Source organism: Neovison vison, chromosome 5 (genome assembly GCF_020171115.1).
Source record: "Neovison vison isolate M4711 chromosome 5, ASM_NN_V1, whole genome shotgun sequence".
Lineage (NCBI taxonomy): Eukaryota > Metazoa > Chordata > Mammalia > Carnivora > Mustelidae > Neogale > Neogale vison.
In genome coordinates, this window is record NC_058095.1 from 129,538,369 (window position 1) to 129,563,260 (window position 24,892).

The 24,892-nt window shown below is 34.7% G+C and overlaps 1 pseudogene; it reads right to left on the reverse strand.

The window, feature by feature from the left end:
* Positions 1 to 11,300: 11,300 nt before the first annotated feature.
* Positions 11,301 to 12,147, reverse strand: LOC122907878 (annotated as a pseudogene).
* Positions 12,148 to 24,892: the final 12,745 nt, after the last annotated feature.

A 24,892-nucleotide genomic window follows, 5' to 3' on the forward strand; every position in this document is an offset into this window, starting at 1 on the left:
TTTACTTTAGTATGATTAAAATCTATGTCTCCTAAAAATTCCTATTTTTTGAAATTTAAACTTGTGTACCCTTTTTAAAAGAATAGATCCAGCTAATTTGATAGAAATGTATATTTCTCAGTAAAAGCTTAAGTCACACACAGATAGTTAATCTCATTCTCAAAGTTTTTCTACTATATTAGTTGACTGTATGTTCCATTAAGTATGCACTCTGAGGAGTTGAATGCATTCAAATATTAATAGCTTTACTTCATTAGTAAATCTATATTCATACTTACGACAAGATTTCATAAAATTACAGTTTTAGTACAAAGAACAAGAGCAATTGTGTAATAGGAGCATTAAGCTGTCTAGTGAACTGGAATCCTGAAGTTAAATTAATAGGGTAGCATGTTTACATATCAGGAAGAATATGGAAATTAGGTCTAAATAAACAGTAGAAGAATTGCAAATGGATCAACAAACTATTGGTAAATGAATGTTTGTATGTTGTATAATGCAAAAATGTTACTTATTGATGCATTTAAGTATTGTACAACTAATTCATGAATATACATTATGTATATCCTATGCCATTAGAGCTATAAGCATTTTGTGTTAGGTTTGTGCAGAATATAAATATTATCAATGCATTTCAAAAAGTTAAGTGGCTAATCAAAATGTGAAATATTTCACTTCATTTCATTTTTGTCCGCAGAGAGATAATTTGGTTAACATCTTTACCTAAGAGAATGAAGGTTTTACGCTAAGCCACACATTTGCTTTTGCTAAGGCGATTATAACTCTGAGATATTCCAGTCTATTTAAGTGGAGTGTTTGGTTGCAATTTACAGTTTGCAGTAGAGATTCAGAAGTTGATAAGTTATATAATTGGGACTGGTGTCTTCCAACTGAATATTTTTAATCATATTTGGACCTCCTTTGGAAACTCTAGGATTCATACTTGGGAAATTGGGAAATTAGCTACCTTCAGAGGAATTTGGTTCATAGAAGTAATAGTGAGTTCATCACTACAATAAAGATACATTTACAGGATCATTAAATTCTTTCAATGCAAAAGCTAAGGAAAAATGTGTAGTGTGCAGGGTCTGTGATGCCTGTTGATTTAATCTTTTGATGAGGTTTTTATTTTTGCCACCTTACATAGCATCATTAATTTTCAGAGAAAGCACAGTCTTGGTCCTTGTTTTTCAATCTTGACTGAACATCACAATCACCTAAAGTATTTACAAAAACAAAACAAAACAAAAATACCGACAATGACTAATTCAGGATCATCTAATGTGGGCCCAGATATTTGTATTTTTGAAGAAAATTATGCTAGTTAACTTCATCATTCTGACATCTGATACCTGAATGCTGACAGCCATACAATTCTAGAAAGTGTAAGAGCAGTAGTATGTCCATTATCTCTTCTAATATTGAGAATTTTAATGGAAAATAATAGAGATTAAATTAGAACAAATATTTTCGAGCAGTGTAATTTGGGGTAAATTATGTGAGTTCTCTGATCCTGAACAGAACTGGGAATAGTAAAGTAAAGACTGTTTTGAACACATTATATTCTAAATAACCAAGTACTATTAATTGTTTTCTTTGAAGTTGAAGGCTTATTATATTTCTTGTTTATTTTGAGAAAATGTCTAGAAATAAATAAGCTTGCAAAACCAAACTCTGTCTCAGACATTGTGGTAAGTAAATACAATGTCCCATGAAAACAAAAGCTGCTGGTTCAGCTCACAACTCACACAATTGTATAAGTGATATCCCTCAAAATAACCTGGTACTTCTGTATGCAACTGAAGTGCTATGTGCAAACTTCCCATTTTGTAACACAGAATATAAATAAGAACTGACTGAAGGGTAGACATTTAACATATTTTTAAAATTTTTATTGCTTTAGCAATGACATTCCTAAATGAAACTGGACTTCCTCCTGAGAATGCATCGTGCAAATGTCAACACAGTGAAGAGGAAACATAATGTTTTAGCATTATTATAAAAATAGCGTTCACCTATGGACTTATCTCAGAAACCCCAGGGACCTGAGGGTGGTACTTGAAGACCACTGGTATAAAGAAAATAAGTGATTTTTTTTTTTTTTTTTTTTAAACAGGATGATTGCACTGTGCCACCTTGTAAAATATCTTCCTACCTCTGGTTTGGGTACCCTCTCCTCATCTCCGCCGACTTCCTCAAATCTCTGGTTCCTACTGCAGCTCCATAGATTGGCTGACAAATCTTCCTTGGCTTCAGGATGTAAATCCAAAATCCTATACAGGCTATAAATGTTCTTCATTTTCTGGATGATGTGCACCTCTCCCAGGCTAACAAAATTACACAGTCCTTTGAAATACAATACTTCTTTTCCCTTCCAGGCCTTTTATGTTGTTCCTTTTGCTTGGACAATTTTAGTTCTCCATTTCCCTTTCTTTGAATCATTAATATTCATTCAGAAACACTCTGTAATTCTGGAGTCTGGTTTGATTTTCTATATTAAGTAACTTTCATAGCCTTTTGTACTTCTACCAAGATAGAACCAACCTTACCGTGCTGTAAGCTTGTCACCAGGACATCACTTCTATGTTAACTCCACCAGATCATAAACCCCTTGGGGCAAGGATAAAATTCGTTCTACACAAGTTTTATATTTTTCAAAGACAAATATCTGAAAGACGTTTGAAAGGTAAACAAACTTTATCTTGCTAATAGGAATCACTGCTATAGCCTAACTTGGCTACCTTTTCATATGTAAAAAATACTTTCCCAAAAAGATGAGGTAAGAAAAAAAGGCGGGGGGGGGAGGGGGGAATCCTCTTACTAATATGTACAGATATTTATATATTCCTTCACAAAGTTTCTTCTCCTATATTGCAGCAGATGTGGAAATTGAGGGGCATTTTGTCCCAAGATTTTATGGAGTTTTACATTTTGCTTAGAACAAAATAAATCTGAATTTATCTAAATCTAAAGAATACCTGATGCCATTAGCATCCCTAATACGGATCAGACAGCAAAACCGCATTATATCAAGAGTGAATTTGAATCCACGTGATTAAATTCATTTCAAATTCCATTGCCACTTAATCGAAAAATTCCATTTCAAATTCCATTGCCAGTTTATATGAAAAAATAAAAATTTCAAACTCAAATCTCAAGACCTAGCAATTTACAGTTCTGTTAAAAATTAAGGGTCCACTAATAACTACTTAATGATTATTTTCCACTTTCTGAATGCTTATAATGAAGAACATTAGGGTGTTCACCAATAAGGTTAGCTCTAAGTTGCAATGATATTATTTAAGATCATGCTATGTCCCTGGTTATGGTTAACATAAAGCCTTTGTAAGAAGAATATCCTTTAAGTTTGGTGCTCTTTTCCCTTCTCTTTTCTTCACCTCAAGTTAGAACAAAAATGGAGACTCAATTTCATGTCTGTGGGAATGAGTTAACTGTATTTTTGACTGTCTCATTTTGAGCACTTAACTGTCATAGGGCAGAGCATGGGCTATTTCATCCATTTTAAAATAATACACTGTCTCTTTGGAGATAGCACTGTCATTTGTTTTCATTTTACTGAGGCGTCTCTCTTTAGATTGAAATATTTATTAAAGGGAAAAGTCCAACTCCCTGAGACATGTAACCAAAGGATGAGATTTCTTAATTCTCATTTTATCTGAAATACATTCTCCTACCTATTTCAGTGTGGTAGGTTATAAGCTGCATTTTAAAACACAGTGTGTTGATCAAACTATTGAGCCTCGAGAGAAATAGGTTCTTGTTTAAGTTAAAAATTTATTATTCACTGTTCATCTTCCCATACATTATGCATTCTATTCATTGTTCATGCTCTCTGTGCTTCTTTAAAAAATAATCCATAACAAAAGTATACTAAACTAGTATATAAATTTGATTCTGCCTTTTCAGGACAAAGCCATAGGAAGGTGATATGAAATGAATATCACTAAGAAACACTTAATTTTTATAAAGAAACACTCTTGCTTTTTTACTTTACTAAGGAAAACCTAAGGTTTAAATCATATTGCTTCAAAATATTTTTAGTGGCAATATAGAATATATTGTCATAGACATGTTAGGATTAGACTAGATAACAACTATTTCTTTATGTGAGTGAGTGTGTGTGTGTGTGTGTGTGTGTGTAATTTTGTTCTTCAATACTTTGGTGGTGGGAGGGAGCTGTGGAAAGGACGTTTATAGGGGAGGACATATATATATTTATAAATGTATAAAGGACATTTATAGATATAGGTATATCTGGGTAGCTCAGACGGTTAAGTGTCTGCCTTCTGCTCAGGTCATAATCTGGTCCTGAGATGGAGTCCTCTCTCTGGCTTCCTGCGCAGAGGGGAGTCTCCCTCTGCCTCTCCCTCTGCCTTTTCCCCTGCTCCAGCACTTAGGTGTGCTCTTTCTCTCTCAAACGAATAAATAAAATCATAAAAAAGAGAGAGAGAGAGAGAAAGGACACTATACCCTGGAAGAAATATAAATATATGATGCTTTTAAAGGCACAGGCCAAAAACATTATGAATCTTTGGTAAGAATTTTTTTTTTTTTTTCAGTAATGACAAAGCAGCCATGTAATAAGGGCAACTGGTTCATCTTCCTGAGGTATAAAAAAGGAATTCTGCAACAGGAAGAATCAGTGCTATGTCCAGAACAACCACGAAAAAAAAATACACAATTAATGGAAATTATGAATTAAAAACTGATTAACACTTCTTTCTTTTAAAGATTTTATTTATCTATTTGAGAGAGAGACAGAGAGAGCATAAGAGGGGAGAAGGTCAGAGGGAGAAGCAGACACCCCATGGAGCTGGGAGCCTGATGTGGGACTTTATCCCAGGACTCTGGGATCATGACCTAACCCAAAGGCAGTTGTTTAACCAAGTGAGCAACCCAGGCACCAGAGACTGAGTAATACTTTTTTTTTTTTTTTAAAGATTTTATTTATTTATTTGACAGAGAACATGTTCCCTTCCATGAATGAGGGAAATAGTCTCTTTCAGTGTTTTTCCTTTAATTTTAGAAGAATGAAAACACCTGTATCAGTTGTTATTTAGGAATCACCTCTGATCTGACAAAAAGGATTATTGATATAAGTTAAATTTCCAGCTGGAGTTGTAGCAGAATATACAATGATTTTTTAGCAAGGAATTTATTTGCTTAATTTTTAAAACATTTAATTACTTTGGATTAGATTGGCTTTTAATGCTATATCATCATTAATTTTTTTTTAACTTTCTGTATAAAGATTATTGTCATCACTTATAAGAAAAATAAACTCCAAGTATCAGCTTTATTAGAATTTAGAGTTAGGTTATGAATAAAATATTCAATCAAAACTTTTGTTAGCAGAATGAACTTGTATTTTCAGTTTCAACAGGAGCCACACATAAGCATACTAACGAATTCAAGATATTAGTTTATCTATTTGAAAGTTTCTTTTGAATTATTTAACAATGTCCTAGGATCAGAGGATATATGAGTGGCTGATCAGATCATCATATTCAATATTTGACCAGTGAGGGAGCAAGTCACCTAGAAGCAATTTGAATCTCTTGGCTCCCTAGTGAGAATAGCAACTTCTACCTGTTTTTCATAAGAACAAACAAACAAACAAACAAAACAATAACATTTTAGGGAAAAAAAATCTAAAAGAAAAGCAGACAAGAAAAGTTCTCTGCATGAGGATGTGATTTGTAACTTTGATTAAAACTGTATCAAATATTATTTTATAACTACCTCTAATTGGGATACTTTATTGTGCATGGTGTTATCTCAATCTTAAAGATGATCCTGTATTGCAATCAATTTTGTAGTTTGATTTTAAGGACATTATCTAATTGTTGTTTTAATGTTCATGTTTCTGTCTACCAATAGATTCCTAGACTTAGTATCTACTAGCACAATTGCCTTTTTTTTTTTTTGCCTATTATAACTTTATTTTCTGAATATTGCCAACATACAAACTTCTCTATCTCTTTAAAAAAATGTTTTATAAATAAATACTCTACTTAGGAGAAAACTCTTTTCATGTAATTTATATATTTTTCTTAATTAGTCTGGTATTTTCAGTTTATCTTTTAATGATATATTTTGTTATGTTAATTTTAAAATTTCACATAGTTCATTATCTCCATCCTTTCCATTATGGATTCTAAGAATTATTTGGGATATAATTGATGAGCTGAATTTGTTTTCCCTCCTTTTTTGAGAATCACCAGTAAAAGTTATTAATATAGTGTTGATTATTCAAAGAGCAAAAACACTGATTAAAGCCATGACATATATAATATTTTCCTCCAAGTGCTTTATATCCAACTACTTAAACTCATTTTAAAATTTGACTAAGCATTTTTATTCTTCTTAATTATTTTCTAATTTTTGTAAGTTTCTTTATAATTTGTTTATTGGTGATTAACTATAATATATATGACTAAGCATTTATAGCCATAAAATGTATTTTTTCCTAATAACCAGTAAATTTATTTAAAAGTGAGTTTCAGGACAAGGATAACTTAAAAGCTGCTATGATTCCAGTTTGCTTTTCAATATTTTGGAAGGAGGCATAAGAGAAGATTTTACTTAGAAATATCTTCCCCCCTGCAAGATTTTACTAATATTTAAGTATTATTTTCAATTTTTTATTAACATACTAATGACTTATTTTCAATAACTGTCTTTAATTCATTAAGGATCAATTTGGCATATTACATGAAACATGGATTTATGTTTGCTTTTCTCCCAATAGAAAGTTATACATGCCAATTTCATTTGCAAACTGAAGCATCTTTTACTCAGAGACTTGTAAATATATATTAGGTTCCTGAGTATATCTGCCTTTATTTCTGGATAGTAAATCTGTTCTATTTATGTATGCTTGTATTTATTTGGCAACATTTTACTTTTGGCTTCAATTACAGAATATGAGATTTGAAAAAACCTAAGACAAAGCTCTCTTTTGTCAAATAATCCTTTCATTCATAAAATGATATTTTTCTTTTGTGGGATAACAATTTCTTTCTAAAAAATATTTTACCTCACTGGTTGTGAATTTCTTTCTTGACACATACCATATATGACATTTATACTGTCCTACATGGTTATATAATTACTATTACAAGCATCAGTAAAAATAATAAAAACAGTAGATCCACCAGAAATATAGATCCATTCAAAAAATTAACTCCAAGCAGAAAACCAGTCTGCTATTTTCACTGGTGACAGTTTCAATAGATTAAAATTGATTTCTACCCAGTAAATATGCCTCAGGACTAAGATCAATAGGATTAAGGGACAACCACAATAATCAGAAACACTGATAATAGCAAAATATATATTCACCAGTTTTCCCATGCAGTGGTTTATTTAAAGAGAATATATAGGTAAAGTGTGAAGTTTAAGGACTGAGGAAAAAATTCTCATTAGTAACATTACAATGACAAGTTTACAAGAACATTTCTTCTAAGAAACTGAGTGCATTCTTCATAAAAGAGTATTAGAAAAAAAATCTCATTTTAAGTCATTCTTTTAATGAAATATTTGCAAATATGTTTGGCATGCTTTTTTAAGTACAAAGACTAAGGTAGAAAGAGTGATACAATGAATCTTTGTAATGGTGTAAATATTTCAGATACCTAAGAACACAGTATTTTTCAACAAAACTAATGTATTGGGATAACTTCCAGAATTTGGAACTGATTTGCATTCACTGCTTAAATAAAATGAATCTATTAAGGATAATATTTGTTATCTGCAAAGTAATATAAGACAAGATCATGAATGTATGGCTCATGGCAACAAATAAGTGTAATCTCTGTGATGAATTCAAATATAAAAACATAGAATATAATTAAAAGTAATATTCTTTGATTCAGTGCATTTATCCCAGTGTGTAATTATGCATTCAATGTTAAATCCTTTTGACTGATGTATGATCACCCTATTAGTCTGTAAACACCAGAAAAACAGGGACATCATGTCAAATGTTCACCATCATTTGCCCAGACAGACTGCTCACACATTTACTACCTGTAAGACATTCTTTGAGCAAAAATGTAAATTCTTTTGCTTTCGACATACCATCTGTAAAACTGAAATACTAATAGGATGAACTTTGTATTGTTCTTCAGATGGGTAATGAAATAAGCCATGTAAAACATTCAGCAGAGTTCTTGGAGCTTAGTAAGTAGTGAATACATGCTAGCATTTTATTGAATACCTACCATTACTTACTCAAAACTGAATACTTTTAAATGTGAATGAAATTGTGTCTCTTCTCTAAAGTACCTCATGGCCCAGGCTGTTGTGCAGTACAAGAGACCTACAGATAAACAATAATCACATTACATACTTTTCCCACACACTTTTACACTCTTTAATTAAGTAAGATAAAGAAGAAACAACACCCTCTCCAGATCAAGAGACTGTAACAGAATAGTTTAATATTTAAGATTTTTGAATCAATCCTGAAATCATGAGTGTGAATTTTGTAGAAGAAAGCTAATTGAAGATTCCCTTTTAAATGAACAATATAGAGCAGAAATGGATTTGTGACCAGAATGATAGTATTGAGTAGTGGGGGTGATGGATCAGAAATTATAAACTCTCTAACTTGACATTTTCTTAATCAGTGATCTGGCTTGTACCCTCTCCACTCATTTGAAAACGCAATGACAGATATTTACACATAATAAAAATTTTCTACAAGTAGGCTGCCTTGTTAACATGTCCTCAAAGTTCCTTCTTCCAGTTGATCTGTGCTTTTACCAAAAGTAAAATACAATCATTCTTAAGACTTTGTGCTAGTTTTAATAATTTTCTATTGACTACTTTGAGTAGTAATTAGTAAAAAGATAGAATATAACTATTGAAAAGAAGGGGGCTTTTATCAAAAGTAAGTAAGGTCAGTTGGGAAGACTATACCAGTTTGACGGCAGAAAACAAACAAACAAAAATACTGAGTGTTTTAATATCAAAAAGATGGAGAACTGGGATGCCAGGTTGGCTCAGTGGTTTAAGCCTCTGCCTTTGGCTCAGGTCATGTTCCCAGGGTCCTGGGATCTAGCCCCTCATCCGCATCAGGCTCTCTGCTCAGCAGGGAGCCTGCTTCCCCCGCCTCCCCCTCTGTCTGACTCTCTGACTGCTTATGATCTCTGTCTGTCAAATAAATAAATAAAATCTTAAAAAAAAAAAAGATGGAAAATTATAAAAAGAAAACCAAAAAATCAAAACAGAACAAAACCTCCTAAGCCTAGAAGTGGAATGCATATTGATTTGTTTGTAAATATCTTAAGTTGTTAATCTATAAATAATATGAAATTATAAAAGAAGATGGTGCTATATGGATGTTTTATTTATTTTTCAATAAAAATGATAAATTTTGATTATTTGTTTATTTTTAAATTAATTAGGAACTCAAATCAGTGCACCATACACATATAAAAAGCCTTAGATTTTTTGGTTAAGTTTCCAAATTACTTTTAGTAAATTCTTGCTTTTTAAAAGTTTAAACCTACATAAAACTCAAAGCAATCTATTTTTTCCATCTGAGATAAAAATGAATTTGTTCTTTCCTATCTAAACATAATTCTGGGCATTAAGGTAAAACTGAATTGACATGATATATTTTGTCAAACTTTTCCAAAAAATTTAAGCCCTGCTTAAAGAAAAATTCTCTTGTTATATATATATTTACATATTTTTTCTTCAAAGACCAATGATAAATTTATGAAGTTAACAGGCCTATAATGGGACCATGATATCCTAATATGAAAATAAAAAGCCATTCATTTATACAAAGCATTCTCGTATGACACAATATGAAATAAGATCAGAAAATCTAGAGATCAGAAAATCTATGTACATATATGAGTCATCAAGAGTTGAGCAATTAGCTCACTTTAAGAAAGCTCATTCTGTTTTGCACAGCAGAGGTTGCAAATCATCATATATGATACAAATATTCTGCATAAAATCTCCAAAACAAAGCATTAGCACAAATAGGCAGTAATAGTAACTTAAATTAAAAACTAAACCCAATTAAGTGTTTACTGTGGCTCTGCAACTTTTGCTTTGTGATCTGTGGGATTTACTGAGGTCCACCTTCTTATCTCTTGTCTCTTCTTGTGCCACTCCTTCCCCACCCCAGTTTCCTTTTTCATGACTGACGCTGGTAATGCTTCCAAATCTTGAAAGCAAAAGAACCTGATAAAATCAATAAAGAGAATGAAGAACAACACTATATATGATTTATGAAAACCTACCTAAGAGTATGAACTGAGAAAGAGAATATTAGAAGACAGAGCAGCAGTTTATACTCTCCGGGGAGAGAGAGATCACATAAGAACATACAGAGGCAGGGTACCTGCACCCCAATTCTCATAGCAGCAATGTCTACAATAGCCAAACTATGGAAAGAGCCCAGATGTCCACCAACAGATGAATGGATAAAAAAATATGTGGTATTTATACACAATGGAATATTACTCAACCATCAAAAAAAAATGAAATCTTGGAATGCCTGAGTGGCTCATTCGGTTAAGTGACTGCCTTCAGCTTGGGTCATAAGCCTAGGGTCCTAGAGTAGAGTCCTGCATTGGGCTCCTTACTTGGCAGGAAGCCTGTTTCTCTCTCTGCCTCTGCTTGCCAATCTGCCTGCTTGTGCTCTCTTTCTCTCCCTTTGACAAATGAATAAATAAAATCTTTAAAAAAATGAAATTTTACCACTTGCATTGATATGGAGGGTACTAGAGGGTATTGTGCTAAGTGAAATAAGTCAATCAGAGGAAGACAATTATCATATGATTTCACTGATATGTGGACTTTAAGAAACAAAAAAGAGGATAATAGGTGAAGGAAGGGAAAAATAAAATAAGAGGAAATCAGAGAAGGTGAAAAACCATAAGAGACTCTTAACTCTAGGAAACAAATTGGAGATTGCTGTAGGGGAGGTGGGTAATTGGGTGATGGACATTAAGGACACTTGATGGAATGAGCACTGGGTGTTACAGGCAACAAATGAATCACTGAATTCTACCTCTGAAACTAGTGATACACTATATATTAATCAAATTTTAATAAAATAAAATAAAAAACAAACAAAATACATAGAAATATATAACATACCAAAAAAATACAGAGGCTATTACTCTCTGCCCTTCTTCCATATTACCTTCTGATTAGAAGACTATGGAACCAAAATTTCAAACTCTGAAAAGGTAATGACTTGAAGGGTTAGGTAAGAAGTGAATAAATGATAAGGAAATGTAGCAGTCATTTTAGCTGTCAATAAGGTTCTTTGCTCTGATATTGGTAATGTTAATATGATCCTTGTTGATATCAGTCTTTTATGAGATCTGGTCTATTTATCCATTTTTGGCCTCAATTTCATTGCTCACGTCCACGCCCCCCCCCCTTTTTTTTTTTTAGATTTCCTAGGATAGTGCTCATTTGAGTCAGTTCTCTTCCATTTCATCTTCTCTAGCATCTCTGGCTATGTTTTTGAAAAAGTATTTTATTTATTTATATGAGAGAGAGAGAGACCACGAGCAGGGGAGAGGGGTAAAGGGAGAGAGAGAAGAAGACTCCTTTCTGAGCAGGGAGCCTGATATGGGGCTAGATCCCAGGACACTGCCATCAGGACCTGAGCCCAAGGCAGATGCTTAACTGACTGAGTCACCCAGATGCCCCTGGTTATATGTCTAATGTATCTGCCATTGATGGCTCTTGTGGTTGCCTGCTAAGGCTGACCACTTGTCACATGGCCTGGCTGCTTAGATATTACCTGGTTGGAAGAGTTGTCTCTAGCATCCTTCTTTGTTGCCTTATGAGCCTTACCAGCCTGGAACTTTTTTTATCCTATTACACGGGCAGATACCAAGGCCTCAGCACTTGTTGAGTTCTGCTAAAATTTTCTCTGCCTCTCTCATGGCTCTACTTATTTGGTCCATGTCTTACTGTATATGGTTTATTTGCACCCCTTATTCATCCAGCATAGTCTTAGTCTTGACTCTTAACATCCTGAGACTCAATGATTAAAACCAGGATTTTCCTTGTATTTCCCAGAGAACCATCAGTAAACTGGTGAGCCCTAAGCTGAATTTCTTCTGATGACAGATGATTCATGATGAATTAAAACTGTCTAAAGACACAGAAACTGAAATGTGGGTATTAGTTCTGGAGCCTGGAAGTCTGAAATCAAGGTGCCAGCACTGATCATGTTTTCATGAGGTTCCTCTCTCTGATTCAAAGCTAGCACCTTCTGACAGCATCCTCACATTGGGGAAGGGCAAAGAGCCTTAGACTTTCATCAGAAAATTAGATAATGGAGGTATACATAGTGTTCACATGGGCAAAAACAGTAACAGACATAACAAACAATACTAGAGTTTCAGTAGATAATCACAAGAGAGGTATATTTTTTAACTGAAGATACAGTTGATTAGGTCAATGGGTCATTTTCATGTAATCATTATAGTGTCCAGTTTCCTTCTATTAGCTGACACCATTACATCCTATGACCTCTGAGTCCTCTAAGAGTTTTGTCTTCTATCTGGCTCTCAGCAGGGGAAAGAGAACAAGATGGGCAATTCCCCTCTCATCCACCTCAGCTGATACACATCATTTGCACACGTATTCCATATGCAAGAGCAACCTCAAAGCCAGGGCCTTGTGAAATCTAGTTTGGTGGGGTGCTCAGAGGGAGAAAAAACTGGTATTAGCTGGCACCAGCAATCTGCAGCACAGCATATTAAATTTGTCATTTTTAATAATTCATCCAGACATTGGGGTATGCGATCAAAGTGAAACCAATCGGGGCGCCTGGGTGGCTCAGTGGGTTAAGCCGCTGCCTTCGGCTCAGGTCATGATCTCGGGATCCAGGGATTGAGTCCCCCATCGGGCTCTCTGCTCAGCAGGGAGCCTGCTTCCTCCTCTCTCTCTCTCTGCCTGCCTCTCTGCCTACTTGTGATCTCTCTCTGTCAAATAAATAAAAAAAATCTTTAAAAATAAAAAAAAGTGAAATCAATCATACAGATTTTCTCCAGAAATTTTCTGAAATTCAGCTGGTATGGAGAAATCTATTCATATCAAGAGGTAAGAAGAGAAATAAGTTACTTAGAGTTGCTAAGACCTTTGTTTCTAGCATTATGGAATAATCTGATTGAGAGAAAATGGATATTCTCTCTCCCCTTTCTCCAGGATTTTTACATTCCTTTCTGCTTTATTAAGTCCCAACTGTTTTCTTAGTGTGGGAGATGCAGCTGTGAATAAAAAAAGATCTCTTTTTGTGGCACCTGGGTGGTTCAGTGGGTTAAGTGTCTATCTTTGACTCCAGTCATGATCCCAGGCCCTTGAGATCAGGCCCTACCTGAGGCTCCCTGTTCAATGGAGAGCCTCCTTTTTCCTCTCCCTCTGCCCCTCCCCCCAGCTTGTGCTCCCTCTCTCCTTCTCTCTCAAATAAATATATAAAATATCTTTATAAATAATAGGATCTCTTCTCTAACATGGTTTACATTCTTATATGGAGGTACACAAAATAAATAAGTGTATAAATATATAAATGAGATAACATGATGATAGAGTATAATGCATGTCAAACAGAAATAAAGCAGAGTGAAGTGATTGAGAGTGACTTGGTGGTGAGGGTAATTTTAGGTTGGACATTTAGAAAACAGATATTTGAGTCAAGACCTGAAAAACATATAAAAATCAACTAAGGGAACATCAGGAAGCAAACCATTCCAGACAAAGGAAACAACTAATTCAAGACCAAAACTTGGGAGGATCTCAATATATTCAAGAAGTATAAAGATAGTCTATGTGCTGAAATTCAGGAAGGTGGGGAAATGAGAGTAGGATATATGTCCAAGAAGGTTAACATGTTTGAAATCTGTTTGACCTTAGGGTGAATCAAAGGCTATTCAAGGAGATTTTTATTATGAGAGTAGAATGATCTGATTTTGTTTTATAAGGTCTCAGATGTTGCTAAATAGTGTAGGAGAAGGGAAACCAGTTAGAAAGCTATTTTAATACTCCAGCCAATATTAGGGCACCTGGGTGGCTTAGTGGGTTAAGCCTCTGCCTTCAGCTCAGGTCGTGATTTCAGGGTCTGGGGATCAAGCCCTGCATTGAACCCTGCATCAGGCTCGGTGGGGAGCCTGCCTCCCCCTCTCTTTCTCTGCCTACTTGTGATTTCTCTCTCTCTGTCAAATAAATAGATAAAATAAAATTTTAAAAAATACTCCAGCAACAAATGACAGTGGTTCAGATGAGAAGTATGATGAAAGATTTTTAAAAAAGAAAGAAATTAAAGATTCTGCAAATTCCTCTGTTGTCCTAAACCACTATGAATTAGGTTTTTGTCTATTGTATCCAAAAGAGCATTAAGAGCAAATCAAAGAGTATCCAATTCTTCTATGAAGTCAAGGAATATAATAAATAAAAATGTACACTGAATTTGGCATTAAATAGAACAAAGTCAATGTCAGTTGTGGATGTATTTATTTTAGCAAACCTCTAAAACTATCCTTTGATATCCTTGTGAAAAAGTACAAAGTATGAACTATAGTAGAATACAACCATTTAAAAAAAAACTATCAAGATGGATGTTAAGTGAGGTCTCTGGTATTTCATTATATGGATAGCTTCATGTCATTTATAAATTAATCAAATTAAAATATGGGATATTGTTTTCAAAACTCCGGATACAGAAAAATTTACAGAATGTCTAATGAGTTAAATAAAATAACTGGGATTTAAAACTGCTTCACAATATTAGATTGATGGTCTAAGTGTAGCAAGCTGAATTAATATCATTTCTTAAAAAATGAAACTTTAAAAACATTACATTAATTTATATGGTGTAACATGGCATGAACTCAAATTAATAGCTTATTTGAATAATACCTAATGTTCTAGGAGTTGATGAACTCAATGTGAGCTCTATGTCCTGCTGATTGATAGAATAAAAGTGAAATTAGTTCATATTAATAGACATATATGTTTGAATAAATTATCCAAAATTCTCTCTGGAGTATTAGATCATTTGTATTTGCCATAATTTAAGATGGACATAGATTACAGTCAGAAGCATGTCCTATGGTGTGTTAAACTATGATTTATGAAAAATTCAAGATTCAGAGATTTGCAAAAATGGTGGTATGAGGATATGATAATTGAGTTCAGTTAATTTTATATTTTTTCATGTTAACTACTTCTTTATATACTGTTCCAGAGGAAAAGTCTATAGTATTTGGTAAAAGAAGTGAAATAGTAAAATATGTAAAGAGATGAATTCAGCTGAATATTGGGAAGAAACTCTAAGAAACTTGGTAAGAATCTTACCTCTGGCTCAATTACTTCTAAGAATAGTCTGTTCTCTCATTATAAATGTTTAAAGCTAAGGCAGATATCAGTATATAAGAATGGAGAAAGCATGTAAAAAATGAAGATGAATGGTTGAAAGACCTTAGGTCTTTCCAAATCTTAATTTCCTATGCTTCTATAATATTGTGTGAATTCTATGTCAATTTTAGTTAGGTAGATGAATAGACAAACTGGTGAATAAACTGGTTGAGAAAACGAAGAAATATTAGACAACACAGAATAAATTAAGACAAAGATGTAAAAATACTTTGAAGAAGCTGGACTCACAATGCATTTAAATCTCATTATATTGCTTCCTCACCACCCCCTAAATTTATTGAATGAAATAATGTTCCCCTGTCCTCACATTTAAAAAAGAAATAAAGCAAGTCTTATCTAGATAAGAATTCTGGGAATTCTTATAGGTTGTCTGCTTACTCTTATGTGGCATAAAGCTGTAAATTTCAAACAGAGACTCAGTTCAATCGTAGATATTAATCAAAATTCTAAAGTGAACGAGTAGAAAGTTTATACCATTCTCACAGCTCACGCAGTTTCAGGCTGGGCACTTGCAGGATGAGAAAAACACTATTGGCTCCTATAATCCCTATTGGCCATTTTTCTTACTCATCTCTTGCCAGCTGTTCCATTGATCCCTTTGGAAAGACAAGGCTCAGGAGTATGGCAGTTTGTGCTTTCATTAGTATTATCACAAACTCACTTCATTCTCTATGGGCCTCATGGTTGTTTAAAGATGACTCTTTATCTCCTGGGACACAATTTCAGGATGTTCAGATATTTCTTGCCAGGCTGATCCAATGCATTTTCCTTCACTGTTGCAGATTCTTATGTTCTCCAGGGCCAGTTCTTCCATCCTCAGCCCCAGTTCACTCACTTCAAGTTTCTTACGACTGAGTTTTTTATACCCATCTGTGTAGTCCTGTAGGCCCTTTTGTTTCTCTTTCTCATGGGGACCACATCTCAACTTGTGAAAATGCCTGTATAGCCCCTGCCCAATGAACTATGAAAATGTCAGCAAGGCTCACAGTAATGAAACTCCAAGGCTTCCAGAGAAATTCTTGTCTTCATGCCTTCTCAGGCTGAAGTCAGTCTGTAGACCGACCTGAACCCAACCAGAGTTTGTCACTTATTTGTCATTTTTAGGTCTGTGTTGGAGCTTAGTTCTTTAGGTTTGAGATGAGGGGACTGGAGCCAGTTTTCTTTGTAAAGGTAACACAGCAAAGATTTCTCCTAAAATACCAACCTCAGAAAATGATCTCTCAAAATTTCTGTGTTCTCAGAGAATATGAACGTGTTTGAAATCAAAGAAACTGTTTCTAGCTAAATTATTTGAAAATACGTACACAGTTATTTGGCAAAGAACTTTCAAATATTATGTCTATTTTATTTTGGTGTCTTACTATAAATTTCTAATCTAAAATCCTGTTTGATATTAATTGAAAGAAAAGCAAGTTGGATGCTAGGTAGATCTGGGTATCCTGAAGTGAGGTTAATAGACATTCTAACAGAAGAAAACAGTACAGAATGAAATTTTAAAAATCCTCTTTAAAGATTACTTACCTAGAGATCCATAGGTAATATTGAGAATCCAGATAGGAAGGGTGTATTATAACATGGTTAACATAAAAAAGGATCATATTCACATATCCCTTGGTAAAATTCCTGTAATTAAAGAACAAATAGACAACTATTCAAGATTTCTATATGTAGAGAAAACATTTTTTAAAGAATCTGAACTAGCTGAATGAACTAGTAACTTGTCTCAAAATGAGCACATTAAATATTCTCTCATACTATTTTTTTTTTCCTGAGAGGTAAACCTTTAGAGCATGCTGTCTGCCTTCTCCCATCAGGATTATTTGACTGGGTGGATTGCACATGTGTAATCTGAAGCATTCCTTCAACATGATTCTAAGCATACATTTTGTCTTACTTCTGTTTTGAAGCACCAGTTCTCTTCTTTTATCTTATTTTGTTGGACAAGAAGAGTGCTTAAAAATAATGCTTTTAAAAGCTTAATTATGTTATAGTCAAATATTATGAAATTCTTTCATGTTGCTACCAGTGGAACTAAAGAGAAAATATTAACAATAAACCAACAGAAACTCCTTAATGATTTGCTTATGAATAGTATTTGTTATGAGACGATCATGCTAATAGAGATGGATAATTCTCATACACTCTTGTATTTCTTACAATTCCAGCTAAGAAGAATCACTTGCGAATGGATTACACTTCAAATGTATGATACTTCAGTTGAATACAACTTATTAGTCTATACCTATGCTTATCTTGTGTTTATTTTGTTTTCACTCTTGAAAACTGCCGTTGAAGACTAATTTCATCCAACTTCCTTTTAGTAGGACTTGCTAAATTACATTATGCCATAGATAGAATGTCTGTGTGCCCCTCTCCATTCTTACTTTAAAATCCTAACTTCCAATTTAATGGTATTAGGAAGTGGAGCCTTTGGTAGGTGATTAGGTCATGAGGGTTCTGCCCTCATGAGAGAGTTCCATGTCTTGATTAAAGACAGCTGGAAGACCACCCTCATCCCATCTGCCATGTGAGAATACACCAAAGAGATGGCTGTCTGTGAACTAAAAAGTGAGCTCTCACTAGATTCCAAATCTGCTGGTGCCTTGATCTGAACTTCCCAGGCTCCAGATACAAGAGAAATAAATTTCTGTTGTTTATAAGCCCTCTGGTCAATGGTTTTTTGCTATAACAGCCTGAAGGGCCTAAGACATTAATACTGAAAAATGGTAGCTCCCTTTTCCTGAACTCTATGACTGGTGTGCTTTCACTACCAGTAGCACTTGGGTTCATCCATGTTACTCTTTTTTCCAATGGGATGTTAGCAGATGTGACATCAACAGTGCTTATAATGTATTTGTGTGCTTGGGCATATCACCTTGCTCATCTGTCAACTCCAGAAGGGCTGTGACTGAGTAGTTCTTGCCCTTCAGCCTTGGCCCCAGGAGGGATACTTTGGAGCAGATACTGCTAAGCTAAACTGCAGAGCCGCAAGAAAAATAAGTATCTATTGCTAGAAGCTAGAAGCTTTTTTTTTTTTTTCTTCTCTTCTCTTATATAGTAAAAGTGGATATAAAAATTGGCAACAGAAACAGAACTGGTGTTTGTAAAAAGAACCTAGAATACATAGCTGTGGGTTTTGGAACAAGTGCTTAAACTGAGAAAACTGATACTGGAGGTAGGAAAAATGGCAATTTATTTTCTTTAGTGCCAAAATATTTGGTGAAATTTTGCTTATGATATTCTAAGACACAGATACTGTTCCTAATGTGTTTTTTCTTTTTCTTTTTCTTTTTTTTTAAGATTTTATCCATTTATTTGACAGAGATCACAAGCAGGCAGAAAGGCAGGCAGAGAGAGAGGGGTAAGCAGGCTCCCCACCGAGCAAAGAGCCCAACATCGAGGGTCTTGGGACCATGACCCTAGCTGAAGGCAGAGGCCCCAACCCATGGAGCCACCCAGGCGCCCCCTAATGTATTTTCATTGAAATGCCTGGAGATCTTGAGGCAAAATGTTAAAATAATGAGTTGGCTGCTACTAGCTTTATTTCATAATTTACTAGAAGATAGAGGTAAGCTCACAAAAGTATATGCCATTTGCAAACATAATTTTGAGCTAAGATAGGAAACTAATAACCTTACAGGTTTTGAAAATGAAACAACCTTTTACCAAATAAAATATGTTGTCGTATATGATAAGCAAAAGCCCAAAAGATGTGTTCTTCAAATACCTTTAATTCCCAATTCTGAAAGGATTTAATTGGTATCAAATAGACCCTTTAAGCTGGATGAAAGGTTCCAAAAGAAGAATGTGGTCTCACAGAAACCTGATTTGCTCAACAGAGCTATAATTCAGTCTAGAGAGATTAAAGTCTTGAAAATAATTGAGGGTGTGGTTCTTGGCATATAGAATTGACTGAGATAATTTAAAACTTATAAAACTAAACACTTATGAAAAACATATTGTCAAAAGTGTTGCCAGCCAGATCCCAAGAAACCAGTTGTTTAAGTTAGAATAAATCTTTTGGTCCCCAAATTTTCAAAGACAGGATCAGGTTGAGAGAGCTTCTTGGACTTCCCAAAGGGCATATTCTTTAATTCACTTAATTATTTTATCCTTAACCAATTTTTGGTTATGATGCAAAGAGAAAGAATTTCCAGAGGGCAGAGCCAAGAGCTGTAGTAAGAACCTGGGCCTAATGAAGAAATATTGCTTTTCCTCAGAGCAGGGATACCTGGTAATACCTGTAGAGAATTGTTAGGGACCAAGGACTTCGGTTTGCCTTGGGAGGCTAATGGCAATCTGTTCCATGCCTTAATGATTAGTGAGAGGGAAGGTAGTAAGTTGACTTTTTGGTTCAGAGGACTTCAGATGAAAAGGAGTTGCATCAGGATTTCACAGAGATTTGGGGGCATCTGTGTGGCTCAGCTGGTTAAGTATCCAACTCTTAATTTCATGTCAGGTCATGATCTCATGGTTGTGGGACCCTGTTTCAGGCTCTACACTTAGCACAGAGCTGCCTGAGATTCTCTATCCTTCTTCTGCTCCTCCCCCACTCTCTCTCACTCTCTCTGTCTTTTAAAATAAATAAATAAATAATCTTTTAAGAAATATGATTTCACAGAGATTTCAAGAGTCTGGACTTCAAATTTTATGCCATGATTTTAACATTTAACAAAACCTTTGGAGAACTTACATTTTGCATGGCAGAGATACTTGAGCAAGTAGACAGATATGATTCTTTGAAGATTATTCAAAAATATTTACTTCTGTTATGTCTTTGTTGTAAAAACCTAAGAATATCCCCTTTTACTCTCTGTGCAGGGCTCAGCACAGAGTCCTTCTTGTAACCTGATTAGCCACAAAAATTTTCACTACCATAAAACCCACTGCTTTTGAAAGTTGGGTGGCAAAATTGCCTACTTTCCATTTGGAGCTACCTGACAAAACTCTTCTGGGGTAAAAATAGAAGCATCTTAGCAACTCAGAAAATGGTCAGCACAATACATCCACATGTGAATTATTGTTTCTAAAATGAAAGGTGACTTTGTTTGCATTGTTCTATTTCTTTTTTCTGAATAGGAGATCCAACATATATCAACTTATCTTTACTTTTGAGGGAATATTTGAGTGTGTCCAGGTTGCTGGACCTCCAAAAATATTCACTGACAATAAAAGAAGCCATTTATTTTTATGGAATCATAGAATTTCATGGAATAGAATGCTGCTTTCTGGATTTCTTATCAAAATAAATTCATTATTTTGTGGACAGTTGTGATGTTCTCTGGGACAGTATAGTGATCAATATTCCCACAAATTAAAATGTGTTCTAAGTTTAGAAGCAAGACAGAGAAGATCTATTCCCTTGCCACATGAAAGCAAACTGCTTCTGAGTATTTGAGAGAGAGGTGATGAGGAGAGAGAGGGAGATTGAATTTCCAGATCAATAGCAATAAAAAAAAAAAACTTGTTTTATAACTAGTTGTAAAACAAGTGCTTGGAATTTGATTTGTGTTTAATTTCCTCAAGTAAGGAGACAGCATCTGGATGAATGGCTGAAATTGAAGTTACTCCCTGCTTAAACTTAAAATAATCCACTTTCATATTACAAGATCAGTCTCTCTCGAGCTTTCAGTTAATAGGCGAAATAAAGGAGATGGGATAGTAATCACCTGTGACATTTAGCCATTTATTCAATAATACTACATATCAAGAAATGCAATATTTTACTGGCCTAAAACAACAGTCCTATTATTTCCCATGAGTCTAAGTTCCATTGGGTGGTTTTGCTGATTTGGTACAGGCTTGACTGTTGTCTGCTAATCTCATTTACACTTTTGGAATCAGAGGGCAAGATGGTATAGGATGGCCTCAAATGGGATAACTCAGCTCTCCACCAGCCCCTCACACTTTGTCCTCCTGCAGGCTACAAGGACATGTTTTAATGGTTAATTAGAAGAGTAAAATGGACTAATGAACAACCCTTACTCCACAATTGCTTTTCCAGGCTTAGATTGCACCCCATTTGTTAGCATCCTGTTTGGCAGAACAAGTCATGTATGGAGTAGAATGCCCCATTCCCAAGAGAACCATTGATAAAATCCAACTGTATTCTACTACTTCTTTATCTTTAGTAAACTCATCTCTTTTCTAGTATCTTTGTCTCCACCAGAGATGTGTGTTTAGTTTGGGTTTACACAACTGATGAAATATGGGAAATACAGAAACTTCCATTTTCTATTTCTCCCCTAATGAACCTTATACTCTGATTCAGGGAACCACTATGAGGACATAATAGATAACCATGTGTATCTTAATTACAACTGAAGACTTTGAGAAATGACATGAGTATGAATTTGTTATCTTGCTATACCTAATGTGAGGTAGGATCGAGTAAAAATGCCATATCCAACGTAAATTCCATAAGCCCTCACTCTATTAAATGACAGCTACATTTTATATTGCCAGGAATTAGTTCAGAGCTAGTGTTCAATAATACCTAGTAGGTCTAATAGTTTCTGTTTCCAAGTACACAGTTACTACTTTCCCTATTCCAAAGATTAGAAGGAAAATACCATATAGACTTGGGCTGTTATTGTAAAGTCCTCCCTCAAGTATACCAGTGTCTCAGTGAAGTCCTGTCTCAGAACTGAGTAAAAGCTCCTGACGATATTGTGGTAAGTCCAACCAAGTGTTGGTTTACCAGATGTGTCACTTTTCTATGATCACACAGATCAAGTATGAACTTCAGGACTGCCACCTATTTGATTCTGAGTGTTTGATTATGCATTGCTGTCATCAAAAATTTCTGCAGATCGGGCTGTTCTGATTACTATTCTAGTTTTCTGCCCATACAGCAACCCATCCTCTGGACTCCAAAAGCAACAACCTGGCCCATCATCCCAAGACCACACCATTCTTGTTGAAATCAAGCTGTCTATTTTAATGGTAGGGTCTTTTACCTTCACCTCTGATTTAGAGAAGACAATCACCACAGCACCTTCCACTGATGCTAGTCTCTCATCACTAACATATTTATCAAGGCCATGAAGATAGGAATGCCATGGTTCCCCTTCCCTGTTTTCCATCATCTCACTTTTTCTATCTGTATCACTATCTCTGTATCTCTATTTCATTCTCTGTATCTCTTGCATTTCTTTTGCTAGACTTTCATTTCACGCCTTCACTCCAGCATTCCAGATTTATGTATTCTCCTCTTTACTCCACAGCTTGACTTAGATGCCGCATATGTGACTTAAACCATTGCAGAGTGTCAATTTTCAATTACAGGTTCTTATTAAAAGTGAGTCCAGACATAAAGCTATTGAACCCCACCTTCTGCAGCAGACCTAAACCAGATATACTGCATTAATCCTATACTTTATGTGATTGAAATTCGGGACCCATTTATGACATTTTGATGATATTCAATATGTTTTTAAAACAGAATTTTCCCCTATGTCTTCCTTCTGAACATCTTAAAACATAGAAAACTTGAAATAAAATGTTAAACAACAACAACAAAAAATAACAATAAGTACCTCAAAATGAGCCCTTGATACATTCTCATTTGCTTTCTAATCCATAATTTCACCCTCATTGAGTTAGTGGAACCACTAGTCAGGTTTTAGTTAAAACTCAAATATTCATACTTGATTTTTCTCTTTCTTTATATTTGCTATCTGTTCCTTATACCAATACTCTTGGCTTGATTCTCCAAAGAAATATAACTGGTCTTGTTAATCCTCAAGAACATGACTGCTAGTTCTAACAGCAATAATCTTTCACCTGCACTATTGAAATAGCCTTCAATTAGTCTCCTTACTTCCACACTATAGTCCTCCATGCTAAGAAGCTGGAGACACTTTTGATACAAGAATATACATATACACCCTTATTCAAAATCCTTTCATTCCTTCACCATATGCATAGAAAAAAATTAAACTCCTTGTCTTTTCCATCCTGGCCCTAAATGATTTAAAAACTGTCTGCATAATGGACCTCATCTCTAACTACTTTGCTCTTGCTCCTTCCATTCCAGGACAGTGGCCTGAACTTAAGAGAGGCATCAACACTCCTTAGTTCACCTTCCTAACTAGCTGTGTAAATTTGACATGCTGGTTGATCTAAAAAAGATTGGACATATGTTTGGTTTTATAAAATAAAGGTTTTTTTAACATATTACTTCTAAAGCCTGTTTATAATGAATAAACAGTTTGTTTAAATTTGTAAGGTAAGGGACCTATCAAGAAAAACTGCAAATCCTCAAACAAAGAAATATGGAACAAGTTGTACGGGTTTCTTTCTTTTCTTTTCTTTTTTTAAATGATTTTCCAGAATTTGTTAAGTTAAAAAAAGAAAAAAAAAGCAGGTGTGCCTGGCTGGCTCAGTCAATAGAGCATGTGACTATCTCAGGTTTGTGATTTCAAGCCTCACATTGGGTGTAGAGTTACTTAAATAAAAATTTTAAAAAGAAAAATGCAAAGGATGATCTACACTATACTACCTACTGTGTAAGAAAGAATAAATAGTAATAAAGAAGGAAAAATAAGAAACTATACATGTATTTACTCATTTGAGAAGGAAGCACATACACAATAAACTATAAGCTTAAATGGATGGCATTGGGCATGTCAGGAAATGGATGGAAAAGACAAAGGAAGTAGGGGGCAGGGGAGTAAGAAAGACACTTCTCAGAATGTACTTTTTTATAAAGTGGGTTTCCTTTTTGCAGCATTTGCTTTCTTTCAGTAATCCATCAATGATCCGAGTGAATGATGTGCAACTAAGCAGAGGGTTTTATATGTCTCATACATTAGTACTATGTATCTGCATCCATAGATACCCATCTTCTTCTTGGATGACTGATGGGTGCATGTTTAGTATGAGATGAATCCATGAAAAGAAGAGATTTCAACTAGGTAGAGCATCCTGATGAAAATTTTTGCAAGCTAAGAACATCTGGATGTGTTCTTTTCCTTTCTTTTTTCCCTTCACTTTCCACTTCTTTCTTCCTTCTTTTCTTTCTCTGGCCTTCAACTTCAATTGCTAACTCTCTTCTGGAATCTTCTCACAGATGTATGCTGCCTCACATTTAGTTATTTTAAAATATAATAGCTCTAACATTTGCAACAACCATATTTTTCTTGGGGCATCTTTTCTTTCTTTCTTTCTTTCTTCCTTTCTTTTTTTTTTAAGATTTTTTTTATTTATTTGACAGAGAGAGAGAGATCACAAGCAGGCAGGAAGAGAGAGAGGGGGAAGCAGGCTCCCTGCTGAGCAGAGAGCCCAATGCAGGGCTCCATCCCAGGACCCTGAGACCATGACCTGAGTGAAAGGCAGAGGCTTAACCCTCTGAGCCACCCAGGCACCCCTTGTTGGTCTTAATATCATTTTTATTCTTTCTTTGTTGTTGTTGTTGTTGAAATATTTACTTGAGAATTTGGCT